The following is a 24,349-nucleotide window of genomic DNA, read 5'->3' as shown; positions in this document are numbered from 1 at the left end:
CATACAAATGTCAGTAAATTTTCAAAAATTAGTATCACACAGAACACTTACTTAACAACAATAAAATTAAGTCACAAACCAATAACAGATGAGTAAAACTATTCGCACGTGTTTAGAAATGTTAACATTTATTTGTGAGACAAAAAATGTGGTAATAGAAATCAGAAAATTCTCAGAACCAAATAATGAAGAATGTCATATTCAATATTTGCGAGTAGTCAATATTTGCGAGATGCTGCTAAAGTCTTAGTTTGGGAAAAATGGATAATTGTATGTTCCTAAGTAAACACAAAAGGCTCAAAAGTAACGAACTAATAAGCATTCCAACCTTAGACATTATGGGAAAAATACAGAACAAACTTTACAAGGCACAAAAGATATAATCAAGTTTTTTATTAAGAGAGAAATTACATAATTACATAGGAAATTTGGGGCCAAACACATGCCCCTGGATGCCTGTTTTAGACCAATCAGCATATCAACAGTATCTTTTAAGGTCCAAACTTATAACTGTGTAAGAGAAGAAAAAGGGAAAACCTGTAAGGAAGGAGGGGCAGCAGCAGAAGCGAACGGAAGAAGCAAAGCAAGACTGTGGTTTCAGCTGGGTCTAGCCTCAGCCCCACATCTCCAGGAGCTCTGATGCACACAGCACACCACAGTCTTTCCCACCTTAGCAGGGGAGTGAGGTTTCTGTATCTCCATAACAGGCATTAGGCAGTCACTGTTTGCAGGCTGTAACAGGGATAAGTAATGCATAACTTCCAGACACCTCCTGGTGATGTTGTTCCAATCTACCAAAGGCAAGCCTCTTGAAAATGTTGCAAGTGCATTAGTAGCGTCGCGTGAAGCAGCTGGAGGAGAATGCGTACACCAAGCCAACGAAAGCAAACTCAGGACGTCTGGACACAGCACCAACATTGTCTGCTGTGCTCCACCCTTTGAACCACTCAGGTCCACTTGCTTTACACATTAGGTTCACTCCATTCTTTGGCGACTTCTCCAGGATTCTGGTTGATTACAATTTCTATGAAAACTTAAAAGAGAAGTTAGTGGGATAAACTATAGCCTCCACAGCTGCCGTCAGTCCTGAGGTCAGAACTGACAAGGATGATTCCTTTCTTTACTAGCCAGTCTACATTCCCCTCACCCTGTGCTTGCATTTCTGCTGGTCTAGGTGGCTTCCTGGGTGGTACTGTTACCTGAGGGGTCTGAGACTTTGGTTACCATGCTGTTGTCTGGCCACAGTTAAGCTCTGCTTGCCAATTTACAAGGTCTGGATTACCAAGAGTGGCTCACATGAGTGCTACATATAAATCTTCCCTGCTACCAGTATGTAGCAGTAACCTTGCCTTGCCATGAATATCAAATTCAATTACCCCTTCAAGTATGGTAACTCTTTTCTCCTCTTGCTGGTCTACTGGCACAATGAGCATAAAATGACCAGTGGCAGCCAACACCTTAAGTTTAGTGGAACTATTAATGTTTCCCTTATTGGAAGTGTTCCCTTTCTAGAAACCAGGACCTCTAGTTCTTCAACTGAAGAGCCCTAAAGTTTCAGAAAGTGGAAGCAAAAGTTTCCCAAGTGGGTTGCTGGAACAGAACGATCCTTCCCAGTCCTTGGTTCCCAGCAGTAACACAGAACCATACAGCTATCACTGATTTAAGGGGAAAATGGCAAACCTTTTCTTTAAAGTGCCAGTCGGTACATATTTTAGACTTTGTGGACCATACAGTCTCTGACCTGACTACTGAACTCTGCCGACGTAGCCTAACAGAAGCCACAGACGATATATAAATGATGAGTGTGCTTGTGTCCCAATGACATCATGTTTGTAAAACAGTAGCAAGCCCGATTTGGCCTCTGAACCAGTTCGCCAACCTCTGCTTTAACATATACGTATACTGTATCCTGAAGGAATACCTTTGTAAGACATCACCTTCAAACGGTTGCTTCGGCTGTGTCTCTTTGAGGCCATTCCATTGCTCTTTCAGGCTAGCAGCTTAGCAATGATGTGGGACGTAGTGGGATCAGTGAATCACAGAGACATGTACCCACTGCAGAACCGCATTTTTTTCATAAATCCAGCCCTTTGATGTGAAGTGCCAGTATGTGGGAGATCCCATGTCAGTAAATCAGATACTCTGTGAGTCCTTGAATAGAGGCGCTGACCAAGTTGGTAACAGGCAGGAAAGGTAAACGCACACTTAGAAAACGTGTCAATCTTAGTCAAAATGAATTGCTGCCCTCTCCAGGGTGGAAAGGGTCTCACGTAATCACTAAGTGACTCCTCAAAGATTCGCACACTAAAAGGGTCCGGCATCCGTCTCCGTGGCTGACAGGGAGGGTGGGAGCAGTAGCAAGGTCAGCTTTGATGAGGGACGCCATGCTCCTCTGTCCAGGCGGAGCCTTCATCTGCCCACCATGGCTACTCCATTCATGAATCCATCACATCGGCACTGTGGTGGCCCAAGACCAGGGCAGACTGATATCTGCACTGCAATCTGGGTAGATGGCAGCTGTTCAGTGATCTGTTTGCAATGATCTCCTGCCCCTTTACTATCCTCTTTCCAGGCAAGCATCAGAGCAGCCTCGTATGCAGGGAATAATCGGTCAGGACCTAGACACCAAGTGGTCTAGGTTTAGGTGCCAGTCAGTCAGATTACTGTCAGCTGCTTTATTGTTTGTTTTTTTAAGCAGCCTCACTGAGATGTAATTCACATGCCATAAAAGTCACTCATTTTCAACGTATAATTAATTTTATTATATTTCCAGTTGCAAAACCATCATCACAACCTCATTTTAGAACATTTTCATTACCCTAAAAAAACCCTCATGGTCCATTTATACCCATTCTCCATTATCATTCCCAGCACTAGAGAGCCACCAATTTATTTTCTCTCTCTTTAGATTTGCCTTTTTTGGATATTTAACATAAATGGATTCATACAATATGTGTTCTTTTGTGACTGGCTTTTTTCACTGAGTATGATTTTGTAGCTCATCCACGTTGTAGTATGCATCAGTACGTCATTCCTTTTTATTGCCAAATTATATTCCATCGTATGACTCTACCATATTTTGTTTATCCATTTACCAGTTGAGGGATATTTAGATTCCTTCCGCTTTTCAGCTACTGTGAGAAATGCTGCTATGGATATTCACGTTCAAGTCTTTGTATCAAGGTTATATGTTTTCATTTCTACTGATGATCTTAAGGAAACTGGATTCAGGCACCTTGAGGAAGGAAAGCCTCCAGTCCTATGTGAAGTTAGGCTTAGGTTTGTCCCCTGCTGCTGAGCTGAAGAGGCAGTATCCCCAAGTCCCAACTATTTCATTTTTAGGCAACTAAGGAGCACTCCCAGGATCACCATCATCAGTCAAGGCAGGGCATCTACAAACAGCCTACATACTTCCTTAATGGTGACACCTTCCTTTTTACAATCAGGAACAAGACGTTTCTATATAACATTGCGCTGGAGGTTCTAGCCAGTTAAAGGCAAGAAAAAGAGTTAAAAATTACAAGAACTGGAAAGGAAGAATCAGGAGTGTTATTCAGAGATGCTGGGAAAAATCAAAATAATTTACAGATAAATAACTGGAATGAGAGGTGACTGTATTTGGAATCAAAACCAAAACATACAACTCAAGTTTTTTTATATATGCCATCAAAACCCAGCTTTTAAAAGATAAAGCCTAATTTAGAGAGAAGACTACATCTACAATCGTATATAAAAATGAGGTAGCTAGGAATAAATCTAACCAAAAAGGTGTGTGCCCTTCCAGAGGAAAACTGTACTACCTTCTTGAAGGACATTGAAAAAGGCTTCACCCGGTAGGAAGATGTGCTATGTTTATGTGTATGTGTGTGTGTGTGTATATATATATATATATATATATATATATATATATATATATATATATATATTGCAAACAAGTCAGTTTTCAAATTGACTTATAGATTCAATTCAATCTAGTTTTGGTTTTTGTTTATTTTGTTTTCTTGGTTGGTGGCTCAATAAACTGTTTCTAAAATTTCTATGAAAAAACAAAGGGCCAAGAATAGTTAGGACATTCATGAAGAAAAAGAATAAAGTAGGAATCTTGTATTAAATATCAAGACTTATAACTAAGCTATATTCATGAGCCCAAATGGTACCTGTACAGAAACAGACAAAAACAGACTGACAAATGGGAACAGAGAACTTAGAAACAGACCACATATATATGCAAGCTTGATTTATGTCAGAAGTGATAAAAATGGATCAGTGGGTTAAGAGCCTTTTGATAAATGGTGCTGAAAAAACTGTTCATCCAAATAGTTAGATATGGAGCCTGGCTGGCGCAGTCTGTATAGCATGCAATTTTTTTTAATGTTTATTTATTTTTGAGAGAGAGACAGAGACAGAGAGCAAGCAGGGGAGGGGCAGAGAGAGAGGGAGACACAGAATCCGAAGCAGGCTCCAGGCTCTGAATTATCAGCACATAGCCTGACGCGGGGCTTGAACCCACGAACCGTGAGATCATGACCTGAGCTGAAGTGGGATGCTTAACTGGCTGAGCCACCCAGGCGCCCCTGTATAGCATTCAACTCTTAATCTTGAGGCTGTGAGTTCGAGCTCAACATTGGGTATAGAGATTACTTGAAAATATATTTTTAAAAAAACCAAATAGATATGAAATTGGAAATCAATTTGTCATCATCAGCCACAGCTAAAACTGGATATTGTATAATGCAGAAATTCCACTCCTAGGTACACCTGCTGAAAAGATTTGCACATTTTCACCAGAGTTTACGTAGAAGAATGTTCACAGCATTTTATACATAAGAAAAAGATAAGGGGGAAAATCCAAATGTCCACTAAGAAGAGAATCCACAAGTCACTTGTAATATATTCACACTATAGACATACACTAGAGAAAATTAATGCATGCAGCTCTATGAATCAAAACTTCTAAACATTAACTGGAAAAAGTACCCAAATAGTTTATACAACATGATTTCATCTGTATTGAGTTAATAAACACATAAAAGAATATATATTTTAGGAAAACTTACATCTGTGGTTAAAATATAAAAATAAGGGGAGTGATAAATAATCAAATATCTCAAATGCCTTGATGAGTGGAGGTAGGGGACTGGTTTATGCAGGGTAAGTCATGAAATCAGGTAAAGCACTTCAAATACAGTGGTGATGTTCTGTTTCTTGGTTGGGTGGTAGGTCTAGAACTTTTTTAAATTGTTGCTTCCATACTTTAAACATATTAACATTCCTTCACATGCATTAAATTCAATATTTAATAAAATTGTTGCATACACATTATAGGGTCAGGATGGACCCCAATTCAAATCTGATTGAAACGTGGACACAGACACCAAGAAGGTATGAAAAGATTTATTAATCATATAATAAGGCTTTCTGGGGAGAACAGGGTGGTTCCCAAGCAGGCCCAAAAATGGCTTGTGAGAGCAGGAAAAGATTGGCATAAGGCTTTTATGGTGACTAGGAAAGGGGACTAGAACAAGGGTTCCCATGCCTGCTGTGACGTTCCACAGGCACAAAGGAAAGATCACTTTGGCTTTCTTATCAGTTTGTCCATGTGTGGGACAGGTGGTGAAGGAGGAGAGGGGAGGTTTAAAACATGTCAGTTAAACATTAAAAAATGGAGTTACACTCTTTATAACAAAAATATTTTAAACAAAACTGTAACCAAATGAAACAAAAGGGATATTTGCCATTTTGGAAGTAACAGATCTGTGTTGGAAGGAATATTACCTCTCCCTTCTAGATACCACTTGTCCCATTCTTCTCCCAGGAATATCCCACTAGAGGAATAACTATGGTCAAACAAACTTTGTAGAAAACTTAAATTCTTGGGGCGCCTGGGTGGCTCAGTCGGTTGGGCGGCCGACTTCGGCTCAGGTCATGATCTCACGGTTGGTGAGTTCGAGCCCCGCGTCGGGCTCCGTGCTGACAGCTCAGAGCCCGGAGCCTGCTTCAGATTCTGTGTCTTCCCCTCTCTCTGCCCCTCCCCTGTTCATGCTCAGTTTCTCTCTATCTCTCAATAATGAATAAACATTAAAAAAAAAAATTTAAAAAGAAAACTTAAATTCTTTACTATTCCACAGAAAAAACTCAGTAGCAAGAGGAATTATTATAATAACATAAACTTAAATATCAATCTTGTGGAGTGAAAAGAATGAGAATTGCTCATGATGTTTAAAAGTTCTTGAGATTATGCAGTATTATAAGTATCAGCTGGGCCTCTCTGGTACCCGAGCTGAGCCCAAAAGGAATCATTTGCTTTACCACCATGGTAGTGAAGAAATTCTGCAACTCTTAACCTACTAATTGCAAACGAGTACCAAGCCTGAAGCCTTCTCCCCAAGTAAAGTATTTCCTTCCTACTGAGAAGATATAGACAATGAATTATAAGTACGTCAATTTTTGAGACACCTATTGGGTACAGCTGCAGACATAAAGATGAAAAAGATGTAATCTATGCTCTTTAGGGGCTCACAGTTTCTTGTATTACTTTTGTACCCTAAGGTGTGAAAATGCAGACTTACAGAAAACCTACGGCCAGATTGATGGCTCAAATGATAAAATAATTCATCAGATTGCTTTCAAAGTACTTCAATACTAAGGAATACACGAGAACCATTACAAATTGTATCTACTGCATGATGAATGCTCGCAGAAGGAAATATACATGCTTAAGAAAATTCTTAAATAACAGGTTGGGGGGCGCCTGGGTGGCACAGTCGGTTAAGCGTCCGACTTCAGCCAGGTCACGATCTTGCGGTCCGTGAGTTCGAGCCCCGCGTCAGGCTCTGGGCTGATGGCTCAGAGCCTGGAGCCTGCTTCTGATTCTGTGTCTCCCTCTCTCTCTGCCCCTCCCCCATTCATGCTCTGTCTCTCTCTGTCCCAAAAATAAATAAACGTTGAAAAAAAAAAAAAATTAAATAGGTTGGGAGTGAATGATAAGACCCTGAGAACACAGGTCAGTGGAGCTAAAGGTGAAGGAACAGATAGCTAAATTTCTCTGCATTTATAACGATGAAAAATGTGGGATGGGCAGAGAACAAGACGAGAGTAAATTTAAACAGGAAATGTTTGAGAAGCTTTCAGGAACAGAACTGTATACCCTGAAATTGTAAGCTGTGGGCACAAATGAAATGCAAATCCCTCCATTTCCCCCATCTTTAGTACAGCGTTCTACACACCTACACACACCCATAAAACTTTTGAGTAGGGTTCTGTTGGGCAGAAAGAAAGAAGGGCCAAACATCTGGTTTCATCTACAGTATCAGGTGAGCACAATTACAATATTGTAAAAATACTTATGGGCCAAGTGGTATCCTAAGCTCTCTACACACACTAATATATTTAAGAGTTCTATAGTAACTTATTTAATAATGCTCAAGGCAAACCTATAAGGTAAGCAGTGATATTTTTACCATTTCCTAAGTGAGACATCAAAAGCACAGAGAAGTTAAGTAATTTGCCCAAGGTCGTAGCAGCAGCTAAGAGACAAAACTGGCTCTGGGTGGCAGCAATATGGAGAGCAGGTATCCAAATCCTAACCAGAGTTGGAGCATAACAAGCCAGCTCCCCTGCAACAGGAATGTTGGGAGAGTTGGCCGACTGAGGACCACAGATGTGCAGAGGAAGGTGAGAGGAGACAGACTCAAGATGACCACCGGACAGAAGTGCAGAGCAAAGGCCCCATGAGCCCAGCAGTCTACACTGATGTCCCCCAGAACAGAGGGCCAGTTCTGACAATGTGTACCATGGCCCTGTCCTTTTGGGAACACCTGAGGGGCATGACTGAGGAAAGCCTAAGGTCCTACCATTTACCAGATGGGGCTGTTGAAGACCAAGAAGCAAACCGAACAAACTTCTCAGACGATCTCTACCCAGGACCCTTAACCACGGTGTCCTCCAGTACACTGGATGCTCCCGGTGCATAAATGTATAAATATATGTGCGTACATTTAATATCATTTCTTTCCACGTAAGACATATGCCTTAACTCCTTTCTTGGGTGTTAGTTTCCTTTTAGATTCCTTTCATGTCCACGCTTTTGTCTCCAAGCAAGTGACTTGGGTATTTTGCTGAAAATCTTTCACCAAAGATCACCATTTTTCTAAGACAGCTTTCATTCCTGTTTGTTAATTTCTATCCTGGTGGCCACCACCCAGGTTCATATCCTTATCCCCTTATTCCTAGACCATCTGCTCACTGGTCTCTCAACTTCACCTTCTCCAAGTTATTACTGCCCCTTTTGCCCTACATGTTTAGTGAATTTTCTGATTCTGAAATCTTCAAGGGTTTCCACTGCCAATGTGAAAAAGGTTCATGACCTTAACCAACTTAGCCTTCTCTCTCTAATTACCACTCCATTCTCTACCTCCCTTAACTGCAAAATACTTCTCAGAAGTTTTCCACATTAGCTGTTTTCACTTCCTTACTTCCCATTCTCTCTTCAATCCACCCTAACTCACCCTTATCTCTATTCCTCCTCGGAAATGACTTTCGTAAACCCTGACAACCTTCACATGGCCAAACTCAATAATCAGTTCTCTATTCTCTTCTCACATAAAGTCCCAAGCATCTGGCACAGGTGGATACTGTCTTCTTAAAAAATTTTCTTCCCTTGCGTTCTATGTATGATGCCATTTCGGGATAAAACCTGTATGGGTTTTGGTTTTACTCTGATTTTTTTACCAAGCCTCCTTTGAAGCATATACTCATTTGTCTTCTATCCTCTTCATACTTCCACCTTCTTAAGAATATTGATCTTGCCTTATATTTCAACATAATCAGCTGATTACTAACACAAACATGCAAATACCAAGACCTCAGAAAGTTTCCTCTAACACAACAGACTGTGGTGGCTCTGTGGCTCAGTTAGACCCGTTATCTTTCCTGAGTATCTGCTCAGTTGTCCTGAAAGTAACACTACCCCTTTTCAAGGTTAAATTCCCAGAACTGATCACTTCCTCCATGCTGCCTATGTCATGCCCCTATGACTCTCAAAGCCCCCAAACCCTCCATTTCACTCACTGGCCTATAGATCTGCCTTTATCCACAGATTAGAATTTGAGAGTTCCTTGAAGGCATACAATGTGTGTGTGTGTGTGTGTGTGTGTGTGTGTGTGTGTGTGTGTGTGTGTGTGTGTTTCTGATAACTTGCTCAGTGCCCACGACTCAATAGCCATCCAAATAATTGATGGAAAACACTTGGATGAAATGAACCAAGCCAGGAGGAGCAATAAGAGAAGTTGATGGTTGCTACAGAAGCCTGAGAAACAGGAGAGCTGGCTGGTCACCCTGCCCTGGCTTGCCTCCAGTGAACATAAGCTTGTTCATGAGCTTTGAGTATCTGGCTGTTACAAGCACCTCTGGGCTGGGGAAATGTGCTCCTCAGAGGCCTCACACACTGTTCCCATCCACATCCTCTCCTCATTTGGCTGAAGAAAAAGCGCTGAGGCAAAAAGGCTTGAGTTGAGTCTCAGATTCACCATCAACTAGGAGGACATTTCAGAGCCACAAAAGCCCCATCTGTCAGATGTAAATGACTGTCTGGATTCAAAAGGCCATTGTAAAGCTCAAATGGAGACTCAGCTGACTGTGCACTCTTACTCACAGTTTATTTCCAGATCCTAGCGGACTGCCTAGGATATAAATGGTGCTCAGTAATGTTTGTTAAACCAACAAAATGAGATCAACCTGTTCTGTCTTCTATTTCCCCCATACTGGTGACCAGCACAACTCAGAAATCTTGGAACCTCACTCACTGAAGTTTCACGCTCTTTGTCAATGCCACTTCTAATCTGTCATCCTATCTGGTTAGTTTCATGTTCTACTCCAGCTCCATATGCCTCAGTTAGCATCCTCACCCTTCCTCATGTGTTTTTCATTCTACTGATAATAGAGTTTTTGGCTGATGCTAGTTTTTTACTGCTATGAAGTATGCGGCGATGAACAATCTCATTCACGTATCTTGATGCACAGGCACATGTTTCTGTTTCCAAATTGTGCCAATTTATACCCCATCAGCAGTGTGTGAGATTTTTAGTTATTCCACATCCTTGCCAATTCCTACCATTTTCCTCTTTGAAAAAAATATTTTAGCGATTCTGCTACATGTGTAGTGGTACCTCATTGTGGTTTTAATTTGCATTTCTTTCTCTGATTAACGAGGCTGAGCCCTTTTCACATTTGTATTGGCAACTTGGATATCCTCCTTTGTGAAAGCTTTGTCCTTCTACTTTTGATTCATAATTCATAAGTCCATTTTATATTATGGACACAAGCCCTTTATTGACTTTATGTGTAGCAAATATCTTCTCCCAGTTTAAAGCTTGTCTTTTTTCTTTCTTAAAGTTATCTTTTGATGAACCTAAGTTCTTCATTTTGGTATTACCCAATTTATCAATATTTTCCTTTATAGTAAACTGTTTTATATCCTAGTTAATAATTATTTTTCTGGGGGCACCTAGGTGTTTCAGCCAGTTAAGCACCGGACTCTTGATTTCAGCTCAGGTCTCGATCTCACGGTTTGTGGGTTCAAGCCCCATGTAGGGCTCTGTACTGACAGTGCAAAGCTTGCTTGGGATTCTCTCTCTCTCTCTGCCTCTCCCCACCTCACATACGTGCTCACTCTCTCTCAAAAATAAATACACTTAAAACATTATTTTTCTGCTCTTAACTAATATATTATCTAATATTACCTAAAATTTTAATAATCCCTTACATGGAGATGTATAGCTAATGAAATACTGATTTTATGTGGTAATAGGATAGGAATCATTTTTTTTTTTTTTTTTTGCCACGTGCACATTTCTTTGTCCTAGCACTATATACCTAGAAGTTCTTCCTTTACCTTGTGCTCTATGTTTTTAATTGTTTTCATAAATCAGGTATTGATATGTATGGGTCTTCTCCCCGTAATCTGCATTATTTTTTGACCTTGGCTATTTGTCTATCCTTGCACATATACCTTAATTACCGTCTTGGGCAAATCTCAGCCCTTTGAATTTCCATCATAAACTTCAGAATTATCTTCTCAAATTTCACAAAATAGTTGCTGGGAATGTCACCAGTGTACATTGAATTTATAGATCATGCTGGATTGAGATATCTGTATGATTTCGAATCCTATAATCCATGAAATGGTAGGTACATCATACATTTATTTTAGGTCACTTTTTAGCCTCAATAATATTTTCTATTTTAGTTCTTGAATGCCTTTTATTTGATGCAAAATACTGGGTATTTTTATGCTAATATATATGGTATTGTTTCTAAAACTAACTTTCTTTTTTTTACCCTGGTATATAGAAATACAATTGGGGGCACCTGGGTGGCGCAGTCGGTTAAGCGTCCGACTTCAGCCAGGTCACTATGTCGCGGTCCGGGAGTTCGAGCCCCGCGTCGGGCTCTGGGGCTGATGGCTCAGAGCCTGGAGCCTGTTTCCGATTCTGTGTCTCCCTCTCTCTCTGCCCCTCCCCCGTTCATGCTCTGTCTCTCTCTGTCCCAAAAATAAAAAAAGGTTGAAAAAAAAATTAAAAAAAAAAAAAAAGAAATACAATTGATTTTTGTCTTTTGATCTTGAAATGCAAACCTGTTAAACTCATTAATTCTAAAAACTCATTTGTGGAGCTTTTTGGATTTTTCACACAATCACATTCAAATAATGACATTTAAAATTTTCTTTCCGATCTTTTAACAATTATTTTCATTTTCTTGCTTTACTGGATTGGCTAGGACTTCCAGTACATTGTTGAATATAAGTGGTAGGGATAGTGTGGGAATCCTTGATCTAATCTCAAAGGGAATGACTAAAACATTTCGCCATTAAGCCTGACATTTGTTGTAGGTTTTCTTATAATCTGGCATCAGAAGAAAAATTTTCCCCTCCGTTTTTAGTACTATTGGTAGCTAGACAACCTAAAGATATTCCCTCACTGTTTTTATAGTTATTTTCCTTATCATTGGTTTTCAGCAAATTGTTTGTGATATGCACTTATGACTATTACTGCTATTACTATTCTGTATGTAGTTTGTAACAATTCTTGAATTTGCCGCTTGATGTCTTTCATGAGATTTGGCAAATTCTTAACCGTTAGTTTTTTCAAACGTAGCTTCTGCCCCATTCATTTTGGACTTGCTTTCCAGAACTTCGGTTATGAATAGGGAAAGGGTTAACATTAGGCGAGGAGAGATAAGGGAGCCTCAGGGAGGCAGACTGCAGGTGCAAGTGGGAGGCTGAAGAAGCGGCATATTCCAGACCCGCCTGGGCTAGGCGCCATGAGTGGAGCCTCACAAACTCTCTGATAAGGTCAGGGACAAAAATCCTTGACGGCTACCCAGTCAGGACCTCTCTCACTCTCGAGAGCTTTATACTTTCCCTCGATAAACTCTATCGCTTTGTTCACTCTCTGTTGTCTGCGAGACTCATTCTTCCACTCCTTCCACTCGCCTTTAACAGTTATACGTAGATTAGACATTCTCGTGGCATCCTCTTTGTATTTTACCTTCTCACCACTATTTTTCATCATTTTGGGTCTCCATGTTTTATTCAGGATATTTTTTTCAGAACTTTCTTTCAGTTCGGTAATTCTCTGCTCAGTTGTGCTTGGTTTCTCATTATTTTACCCACTAAGTTTTAAGTATTTGTTATTATTTTTTCATATTACGGTATCTTTTGGCTCTTTTTCAAATCTACTATGTCTTTGATAGTTCCAGTTCTCTGCCAAAATTAAAAATCTTGACTTTTATCATCTTAAACCCATTCACACAGTTTTCTAAGTCTCTGGCTAGTAACTCCAACAGCTACAGTCCTCGTGAACCTAATACTTGTTGTTTCTGCTGGTTCTTGTTTATGTTACATGTTACCTTGTCTCTTTGTGTGCCTAGTTATTTCTTTTCAAATTTTATCTACCATTACATTTCCAAAATTAGAATTAATCTGTGACCTAACAGTGTTAACATTCTCCAGAAAGAATTTCACTTTTTCTTTTCCCGCCAGTGGCTAGAGGCAACAGTAATCCAAAATACCTTGATCCAAATTCAGGGACTGAGACAATGTGTGTGTGTGTGTGTGTGTGTGTGTGTGTGTGTGTGTGTGTGTGTGTGTGTGTTAAGTTTATTTATTTTTGAAAGAGAAAGCGTGAGCGAGGGGCAGAGAAAGAGGGAGACAGAGAATCCCAAGCAGGCTCTGTGCTGTCAGCATAGAGTCAGATGCTTAGCTGACTGAGCCACCCAGGCACCCTGAAATAATGTTTTTTAAATTTTTTATTTAATTTTTTTAACGTATATTTATTATTTATGAGAGAGAGAGAGTCAGAGTATGAGTGGGAGAGGGGCAGAGAGAGACAGAAAGAGAGAGACACACACACAGAATCTGAAGCAGGCTCCAGGCTCTGAACTGTTCATACAGAACCCAACCCAGGGCTCGAACCCACCAACTGTGAGATCATGGCCTGAGCCAAAGTCGGACGCTTAACCGACTGAGCCACCCAGGCGCCCCTGTGGGGCTTTTATAAGGGCACTGATCCCATTCATGAGGGCTCCACCCTCATGACCTAACCACCTCCCAAAGGCCCCACCTCCAAAGACCATGATCACGTGAGGATTAGGTTTCAACGTGAATTTGGGGGGGAGATACGAACATTCAGCCTATGGCAGAAATACTCCCAGGGGAAAAACAACACCAAATTCCATACTCAGCTCTCTGGATTCCTTTCTTCTCTCCATTCACAGCCTGATAATCCTTTATCTTATTATATCTTGTATGCCTCAAGTAGATTTTCTATTGTAAAATCGACCTAGATTTTCTGGTTTTCTCAGAGTTTGATCTGAATTACCTGGTCTATCACTATTGGAAGCCCTGTAGTTATTTCTTTAGTTGTCGGTTTTCCCCCACTCCACTGTAAACTCCTTGGTCATTTCTGCAGCACCAGATCCTGTCAGCTAGCAGATGCTTTATAAACGTTTATATCAGTCTAGGTTACTGCTTTCAAGTGTGAAACAGATTCTTCGTGATCTAAGCTGCTCGCACAATCTGGGAAGGTCAGAGAGCCAACCACAGTCACTCTGAGGCCAGAACAAACCTGGCTCCACAGATGGTCCAGGGCAGATATGGGCGTTGCTGCTGACAGGCCCAGGCACTGCAGACTGTATCACAGATCTCATTCACCAACACTGGATTCTGGGCACTGGTATTACAGTGTTGCTGCTGCCAAACAGGAAGACCCGCAGGGAAATGGATGGAAATAGAGAGTGCGGAAAGCTGAGGAAGGGAGGGCAAGACAAGGGCATGACGTTTTGGAGAAACCTGGCTTTGTCAAGGAATTGACAAGGAATTCGATCTCTTTTCAAACACTGAGCTAGAAATCCTGTAGAACTGGAAAGTAGAGGTTTACTGATGCCAAAGTGAATTATACCATTTCCAAAGACTGAGCAGATGATACAAATGAATAAAAGGACCCAGAAAGATAGATTCCACTGTGACCACCCCAGCCCTCCTCTTCCTTGCCCTGTAATGCCCTGCTTGAGAAGACCATGATCTGTTTCACATATTCTTCTTTTCCAAAGTCCCCGTACCCCTTACCATGGTCTGAGCAATTTAAATTCCACTGCTTTTCAAAAGGATTTCTTCAAAAAATAAAAATAAATAATAACAAAAGGATTTCTTCAGAAACTGCTATGTGAGCCAAGGGTCCCAACAACCTCTATGTCAGTGCCTTTCAAGTAGATTAGACTTGTTAATAAAAATTATTATATTTCTCACCTGCTTCGATACAGCTTTCATAATAAGAGTGTTTCTTCAGAAGCACAGGACTCTGCAGGGACTATCCTCTGGTTTTCAGCCATCCTGCCCACAGGGCATTCATTCCAAAAAGGAAGGAGTAACTCTCAAGAGGCCTAGGATGGTCTGACTTCACCATAAAGAACTCCTTTTTGTTGTTGTTGCTGAGAGACAAAGAGAGAGAGAGAATATGAATCTCATGGAGTCGTAGGCTCCATGCTTAGGGAGGCCCAACATGGGGCTTGACCCTGAGATCATGGCCTGAGCCAAAATCAAGAGTAAGACACTCAACCGACTGAACGACCCAGGCACCCCAAGGACTTTTTTTTTTTAATACACTTCGCTATTTGCCAAAAGATCTGTCAGCAATAAGAAATGAGGGAAATATCCGTTATCCCAAAGCCAGGAGACGACTTCATCTCATTGCTTAACTGAGTTTTATGAGGTTCCTAGGCAGTCTGGTATCTTCTTTTCCCGTTTAAAGTCCTTCTATAATTGTCTGCTATATTATGTCCAGGGATTTTAGTTGTTCAGAGGGAGTACCAGGGGGCACTCACGCTCCGTCTTGGTCAGAACTAGAAGTCCTCTCCCCATATATTTTTAAAGTGATATCATCCTAACACATAGATATAAATAAACAAAGGCCAAAGCTTTCTTTTAGATAAATAAACTACCTCTTTTCGTTTCTTCAAAATTACAAATAATACTGTAAAGAACATCTGATAAATATTAACTTTGCAGAGGCGGAAATGTGAGGTCAAAAGGCATACCCATTTTAAATTTTGATAAATGTATCAAATTCATCTCAAATTAAAACCAACAGTGAATGCGCATATTTGTAGACATCTTCACTAATCATTTCACTAATTATACATTATCAAATGTTTTAATCTTTGACAATCCAACACATAGAAAATACTATTTAAATTCTCACTGACTCATATTTCATTAAGTTTGAAGAGAATTTAAGTGTCCAGTGGTACCTTGTGGATAAGTTTTATCTCATTATTTAACAATTTAAAAAGGTTTTTTTAAATGTTTATTTATTTTTGAGAGAGAGAGAGAGCGCGAGCAGGGGAGGGGCAGAGAGAGAGAGAGGGGGAGACACAGAATCGGAAGTAGGCTCCAGGCTCTGAGCTGTCAGCACAGAGCCCAACATGGGACTCAAACCCATTAACTGCTAGTTCATGACCTGAGCCGAAGTCAGACGCTCAACCGACTGAGCCACCCAGGTGCTCCTTAACTATTTTAGGGAGATGATGTATATGATAATGTATATGTAAAAGCTTATCATTTGCTTTTCAAACATATTTAAGATGTCTTATTTTTTTAATGGAAGATTATGATGATAATGTTGATCCTTATTTGTGAGATATTTCTACCTTTTTTCCTGTCACACTTAGATAGGACTTCCCCAAAACAATAAAAATATTCTTGTGGTAAGAAGGATGATCCCCCACCACTCCCAAAGATATCCACATTCTAATCACTGGAAATTGTGCATATATTTTCCTACACAGCAAAAAGGAATTAAGGTTGCAGATAGAACTAATGCAGCTAACAGGTTGGCTACAGATGAGAAAATACTAGATTTGGAAAGTAGCAGGTCACTGATGATCTCAGCAAGGGAAACTGAGGAACAGAGAAGAAGCTGAAGCACCAAAATCCGTATGTTTTCAAGAGCATTATCTGAGAAGGAAAGGAGAAAATTATTAGTGTGTCCCTGGTACTTTAAAACCCTCTTCTGAATGTTGTTCCATAAAGATTAGCAACATTTATCAGAGGATATAATCTACCTTGAAGATGTTATAGTAATTATGGGCTTTATGTAATAACATGCTGCTCTTTACATAATATTGCTACAAGGAAAAGTGGATGCATGACTTGAGTTCATTCCAGTAATTTTGCTACGCTTATGAGCACTCAATCTAATATTTTCTGTCTGCCTGACTCCAACTATGCCAACAGGTTAATTAGTATATTTGACACACGACCAAAGATTTTATAATTTTATAATCCTTCCCAAACGCACACCATGTTGTGTTTACAATTAAATGGCCTTTGTCCACGGCCTAATTAGTGTAATTGGACTTAACTCCGATTGGAAGGCCTACCTCGCCGCCCACAGCTTTATCCAAATTATTGTGTTTATGGACAAGGAGGCCACGAAAAACAACCCGCACAAGGTCACGCAGCAAATCAAAGGAGTGGTGTGGATTCCAACTGAGGTCTAACTGGTTCCAAGGCCTAATCGTTCCATCGTTATACCAATGTCAACTTGCACTCCCTGGAGCAATGGAACAAAGTCCTCATTCTCAGGGCACTCGGTGTAGAAGGGAACACAGAACACAAAAGAGTATCATGTGAGCAGTACTGACACAAAGAACAACACAGCCATCGCTTTGGGAACCCCTACCATTTGGCAGACGTTGGGCTGAATGCTTCATACATCCTTTGGTCAGCTACGTGAAATACGAATCAAGTCCATTTCACAAACCAGGAGACTGACGCAGGGAGAGGCCGAAAATCGCACAATTATTAAGCAACCGCATCGAGTCCCCCGTGACCGCAGTCCGCAGGCTTGGCAAGTACCCACACCGGGGTTAAAATCTGGCTCTGACGTACGTTAATTTTGTTACCTCCGACAAGGGTCACCCTCGACGCGGGCTGCCTTAAAACTCCGACTCCCCGGACCATCCCTCGAGCGCCAGGGTCCGGCTCTTCCGCCCGCTGCGACACCTGTTCCCTGCATCCGCCCGCCCACCTCTTCCTCACGTCTCTCTGCTCTCACCTCACCACCTCCATCACCAACAAGGGGCCTCGCACCAGCGCGTGTGCAAACACGACCGAGCCGTCCGACGCGGGCGCAGCGCGCCTCCCGGATCTCAGCAGCTCGGGCTCCTCCGCGACGAGGACGCCGTACACCGCCAGGCCGGCCCGCAGCCGCCGAGCTCGCCGTCTTCTCCGGACCGACCCCCGCCAGGCGAAAGCAATCGATCCCTCGCCACAAACTGGCGCCTCCGCCCGGAAATGAAGCGGCAACGCTTTGGTTCCGGCGCCTTGGCCCGCAATTGGGATTTAGAGACCGGAATTGGGTTCGCTGTCGCGTTCAAACTGATCTGGAAAGGATACTTAACATACCCCAGGCTAATTCTTAGAACACTCCCTTGCACATAGCCTCCGTGGATACTTGTGGGATGGAGAGCTTGCCGGCTTCATTTAAAAAGTAAAAATTTTTAAGTGCTATGAAAGGTTAGATCGAATGGTAATCCGTGTAGTATCTTGCTATCATTGAGCTTTCGGTGGTAGTGCTTTTACTGCCAGATGGCTGTAATCCAGTCACCTATGAGTGTCTGTTTTCTCCCTCAGTAACCCTCCAGCACACCTTTCTGTGGGTCATCGGAAGGCCAGCGGAACAGAGATGAGAAGATACCAAGGCTGGCAGTCCAACAGGCACACGAACATGTGCTTTCGGTAGCTTAGGAAGCAGCCCCCACGTGTCCCATTTGCCAGGGTGTCAGAGAAAGCCTCACCTATCAAGTACCGTTTGAGATGACATAATAGAGCGCAAGTGGCACGGAATAACATTTCCCACGCTATCCCTGAAATCTTCCCATCTGTCCTTGCTTCTGTTTTGCCACTGAAATGTCCCTGGTTTAACCCTTTATCTTCCCACCTATTAAAGTAGCCCTTAAGTGGTCACCAGAGGAGAAAGTCCTGAACTCCTGCTTTTAGGGCTGCTCCAGTAACACTCATGTTCACAGGACTACAGGGTCAAATATGGGGTGGGGGAGAGGAAAGAAACTTCATTGTGATTTTCAAGTCCATCTTTGACAATGCTGAACGTTATTTAAGATACAAAAGATGGTGGGATTCTTCTGCCCTTGCCTGCAGTGTTCATTCTGATTTTCTTAGCAAGGAATATCAATCAAGCCTTTTGTACTACAACTTTGAGGTCAAAGGCTGCCTTCCTGCCTGTATCTCCTATTTACTCCATACTCCGTCTGGAGGAGACAGCATTCCCTGAGTATTCTGTGAACTTCCACAACTACAAAGTGCACCTCCAGGGAAACCAGGTTCAGGAAGCCTCTAGACGCCACAGGCAGTGTTGAATTAATCCCTCCTCAGCACCTGGGACTCATATATATCACAAAGTACTCATCACAGTCTATTATTTTTAATGTATAAAGAGTGCCTTCACTATACAGCTGACCTTTGAACAACACGGGGGCTTAGGGGTGCTGACCCCATGTAGTTGAAAATCTGCATGTAACTTTTGCCACCCCTCCCCCACAAAAAAACTGAACTATCAATAGCCTACTGTTGACTGGAAGCCTTACCAATAACATAAAGTCAATTAACGCATATTTTATATGTGTATTATATACTGCATTCTTACAATAAAGAAAATGTTAAGAAAGTCATGAGAAAATATTTACAGTACTGTACTGTAAAAAATCAGCATAGAAGTGGACCCACACAGTTCAAATCCATATTGTTCAAGGATCAACGCATGTAAGGATATAAGCAACATGAAAAGAGGAGAGTACTACTGTTTGAATCTCCAACATCTATACAAGTCTCTAGTGTATGGCAAGTGCTTCATAAGTGTTCAATGAACGAATGATGATGTAAGTGATTTTAATAAAAGTCTTCTCTGCCGGTCCCTTTATCAAGTTGGTGCTGTGAAGGAGTTCTGTGGCACACTTCGTTCGTTCAAAAACACTTTCTCCCTTGGTTTGGAAGAAGAAGCAGCTGGAGTGAGCCAAAGAACTGAGCTGTTTTAAAGCTTCTGGCTCTGTGCTGCCCACTAGAGGAGCCTGAACTATACCAAGTGGAGCCTGTTTTAACATTCTTCATTGAATAAACATTTTTTAGCATGTGTTCACCTAGCACTGTTACAAATGTCAAAAACAGTGTCCCTGCTCTCAGGAGCTTGTGTCCTCACACATAGTCACAAATGGAGATATGCAGGCTTTATGACCTTTAGAAAAAAATAATGGTCCCTACCCGACCCTTTGAACTGCGAGTGAACAGGAGGGTTTGTTCAATTGGTAGTCAGGATAACTAAAGTTCAGCCCAGAATCATCTACTAAATCACCTGGGTGACCTTGGGCAACTTGTCTCTTTTCCTCTGGCTTCATATTCCTCTTCTGTAAAATAAGGATCTTATTCAAAGATGGGTGATCTTTTGAGAAAATTTCACATTCTCTTATTCTGACACCTTAATAAATGCAGGCCCTACATCAATTGTAGGAAAAACGGAGGCTTTTAGCTGGCATAAACTGATGAAGCGTCTAGATTTTTTTCTAGCAAAGAGTAGATGTTATTTTCGGGGGCCAACTGTGGCCTGAGTGCATGGATTGGCACTTGGCTATCTATGGGCTTCTCTGATCTTTACATACCAGAACTTAAAAGAAAGATCATGGTAAAAGCAATTAGCAAAGGAAAAGGGGGAAAGAGGGAACAAGACAACTGTGGTGCTTCTTGATTTCCTTAATGGGAAAGGAAAGAAGCAGGGGACAGAAGGCTGCCCTTGGGGCCTTCACAATATTGTAAAGTCCAAGGAACTGCTTAGGAGTGGACACCTTTACACCACTTTTTCAAGATGTTTTCCCTGTGTGCTTCCCAATATACTTAGTCTGCTCGCCCAGGCCCTTCCCACAAAAATCACCAAACAAGCCTGAAGAACCTCCCTGCTGGGCCTTTGTTGGTGAAGAGCTGGGATTTCTGAAAGTGGGGTTTTCTCACACACGGTGTCCAGTGTAGGATTTGGGAGTTTTTTCTCTTGTTCCTCAATGCCTGAGGAAAACTTGATTTGCCCAGAAGAAATTCTCTAGATCAAGGAAAAGGTGATGTGCAAGAACATCATCCCTTTATGGCACAGGACCCCGGCGATGACATGGACTGGTGACTCATGCTGCTGAGGGCAGACCTCAGAGCTACCTGCCAGGGCCACTGTCCCAGATGGTCCCTCCCCACTCAGGTGCCCACCATGTGCGTCTGGGTATGTGTACATGTGTACATCCTGGGGAGCAGGATGTTTGTGAAGCAGCAGGTGCAACGGCCCAGCAGGAAGCTTTGATTATTACTGCCTGCAGGCATCTGATGCTCAGGAGCCCTGGTTTCTGGTGTCAAGGTTTATGTTGGCAAGAAAAGGGAGGTGAGAAAAAAATAGGAGAAAGCGGAGCACAAAGCATGAAGGCAGAGGGAATAGCTGTAGAAAGGGAGTAGAGCCCAGCTGGTTGGCAGCTCCTCAGAACACCAGATGTGGAAGATTTTCTCGTCTGTGCTTTGTTAGGACTCCTGGTTGTAGAGTGCAGGGTTTATGTGGTTCTGATGCGCTGAAGGCATCAGCAGGTCCTTGGGGAGCCAACTCTGCACACAGAGGACACAAGTAGCTGAGGCGGCCGAGGCGATTCGCCCAGCCTGTAATCTCCTGGACCCACGGGATCTAAAGGGAGAATGCAGAGGGAGAACAGTCAGGATTCAGGATTATGGGACCTCCGTAGAGAGAGCAGCCCTATGCCGCCGCCGGGGCTGGGCTTCACTGAGTCAGACTGCCAAATTCAGTCTTGTGTGGTCTTAGCACGCCCTCTGCTGGCGTTAGGCTTTCTCACACCGGGATGCTGGATGGGAGCATCACAGACGTCTCATGCCTCTCAACCCTGTCGTCCTCGAATCTAGTCTCCACTCTAACAGTCTAAAAAATCCCACTGCAGAAATCAGTCGTCCACTTTCCCTCTATCATTTGCTGAGGCATCTAGAAGGTTTAAACATTGTTTAAGGGTCAAAAGGCAGAAAACCAGTTTAAAAAAAAAAAGTTTTTAATGAATTATTTGAAGCCATGACTTCAGACAGAATGTCTATCATCTGTAAGCAAACCATTTTTCATCTACTGGCCAATGATAGTACCAACCACTCCCTTATCACCTATCTTCTCTGCCTGTTTCTCTACTGAGTGCCTCGCATACTTCACTAGGTTAACTGGCTGAGACAACTACAAAACTCCCAATTCACAGGCAAGTTAACGGAGACTGAAGTGGGTTATGTAATCTGTGTAAGATTTGTAATCTGTTTGTCATGTTTGTAATCTGACAAACTGACAAGATTCCAGTTCAAGTCTATCAGTTTGTGTATTTTCCCACTGAACTTTGCCGTGTGCAGAAGGGACACAGATCATGCAGATCTTTCCACACAGGACTGTTACTGATAGATGTCTGTGCAATGTTATTAAAATACTGTTTTAGATGTGACATTTTGTGAAGAACTTCGTTATTACTAATAATTGTTACCTATTTAATAGCTAACATCTGTCAAGTACTTTCTCTATGCCATTGTTCTAAGCTTTACATAACTAACACATGAACTCTATGATGTTGCTACTGTTATTCCCATTTTCCACATGAGGAAACAGGGCCACCAAGTAAATATTTTTCCCAAGACTATACATGTATATTTAAATTATAGAATGTAACGTTCCTCACTATGGTTCCTCACTAGTTCCCTGTGGCAGAAAAGAGCTTATTTTCTGTCAAGTGGTTTTCTGCATCTTGATAGGATTATGTGGTTTTTACTCTTAATTCTAGTGATGTGGTATTACGTACTAATTTTTTAATGTTGTCAATCTTGCATTCCTGAGATAAACCTCACTTGATCATGATGTATAACTGTGTTATTGGATTCGCATGCTCATATTTTGTTGAGAGTTTTTACATCTACATTCACAGGAGGTATTGGTCAGTTAACTTTCTTGTTATGTCTTTGCCTGGTATTTTTATCAGGACACTAGTTTCATAAAATGAGTTAGGAAATGTTCCATTCTCTTCTACTTTTTTGGAAACGTTTGTAAAGAATTGGCATTTGTTCTTCTTTTGAATATTTGGTAGAATTCACAACAAAGCCATCCGGGTCTGGGTTTTTCTTTGTGGGTATTTTTTTTAAAAACCAATTCAGTACCTTGTTATAGGTCTATTCAGATTTATATTCCTTCTTGAATCAGTTTTGGTAGTTTGTGTCTTTCTAGGAATTTGTTTATTTAACCTAAATTACCTAACTCATTGGCATAGAATTGCTTATAGCATTCCCTTAAAGTTTTTTTAACTTTTAATTTCTGTAAGGTTGCTAGTAATGTCCCCCTTACATTCCTGACTTTAATAATTTCAGTCTTGTTTCTTTTTTTATTTTAATCAATCTAAAGGCTTGTCAATTTTGTTGCTCTTAAAAAAAAAAAGAACCTTTGGTTTCATGGATTTCTCTATTGTGTTTCTGTTCTCTTCCGTTTACTTCTTTCTAATCTTTATTTACTTTCTGTTTGCTTTAGGTTTTGTTCGCTCTTCTTTTTCAAGTTGTTAAGGTGAAAGGTTAAGTCACTAATTTGAGATCTTTTCTTGACATAGGTGTCTATAGCTACACATTTCAATCTAAGTGCTGTTTTGAAGCATCCCATAGTTTTGGTATGTTGTATCTTCATTTGGATTCACCTCAAAGTATTTATTATTTCCGTTTTGATTTCTTCTCCAACCAGTTGGGACATTCAATTACACTTCATTTTCATATACATGTAAATTTCCAAAATTTTCTCTATAGTTGATTTCTTACAGTCCTAGAACATGTTTGAAATTAGTATGACTGAAATCCTTTTAAATTTATTGAGGCTTGTTTTATGGCAAAATGTTTATCCTGGAGAATGTTTCATGCGCACCTGAAAAGAATGTCTTCTTCTCTCGTTGGGTAATCCATAGATGTCAGGTCAAGTTGGTTTACAGTGTTGTTCAAGTTTTCTATTAACATAGATAGATGGTCTTCTGCCTAGTTGTTCTATCCATTATTAAAGGTGGAGTACTTACGTCTCCCACTGTAATTATAAAATTGCCTTTTTCTACATTTTTGCTTTTTATATTATTGGAATGTGTTGTTAGTTGTATATATGTTTTATAATCGTTATATCTTGACTATTGACCATTTATCATTATAAAATGTTCTTCTTTGTCTCTTGGAATAATTTTTGCCTCAAAGTATACTTTTCCTGATATTAGACAGCCAAAGCAGCTCTCTTTGGTTACTATTTGCATGGTATACATTTTTCCATCCTTATACTCTGAACTTACAGTTTCTCTGAATCTAAAGTGAGCCTCTTGTAGACAGCATACAACTGGATCATGTTTTTTTATCCATTCTGTCAATCTCTGCTTTTAAATTTGTGAATATAATTATTTTATACTTAATGTAAATTGATGGGGCACCTGGATGGCTCTGTCGGTTAAGCATCCAACTTCAGCTCAGGTCATGATTTCACGGTTTGTGGGTTCGAGCCCCACATCAGGCTCTGTGCTGACAACTCAGAGCCTGGAACCTGCTTCGGATTCTGTGTCTCCCTCTCTATCTGCCCCCCTCCCCCTCCCCCCCCCCCGCCCATGCTCTCTCTCTCTCAAAAATAAACATTAAAAAAAATTTCATTAATGTAAATTGATAAGTACCCTTTCGTCTATTTTTACTATTTTCTACCTGTCTTTTGTATTTGTTTCT

At 41.1% G+C, this 24,349-nt stretch overlaps 1 protein-coding gene across 2 annotated transcripts in view; it reads right to left on the bottom strand.

Annotated features, from left to right (window-relative positions):
* Window positions 1-378: 378 nt before the first annotated feature.
* The window catches only part of COX16 (cytochrome c oxidase assembly factor COX16), a 37,346-nt gene continuing 13,375 nt past the window's right edge, over window positions 379-24,349 (bottom strand). The window contains exons 4-6 of one of the 2 annotated variants that reach the window (XR_015252221.1): window positions 17,613-21,275; window positions 14,804-14,985; window positions 379-2,502 (exon numbers count right to left, since the gene is read on the bottom strand). The gene's annotated coding sequence lies outside the window, so the exon portion shown is untranslated. The remainder of the gene's footprint in view (window positions 2,503-14,803; window positions 14,986-17,612; window positions 21,276-24,349) is intronic. The other variant, XR_015252220.1, reaches the window with a different exon arrangement.

This window comes from Puma concolor, chromosome B3 (assembly GCF_028749965.1).
Source record: "Puma concolor isolate L17-30 chromosome B3, mPumCon1.1.hap2, whole genome shotgun sequence".
NCBI classification, from domain to species: Eukaryota; Metazoa; Chordata; class Mammalia; order Carnivora; family Felidae; genus Puma; species Puma concolor.
The sequence above is the reverse complement of the archived record's forward strand: the minus strand, read 5'-3'. Positions and strand labels throughout refer to the sequence as shown.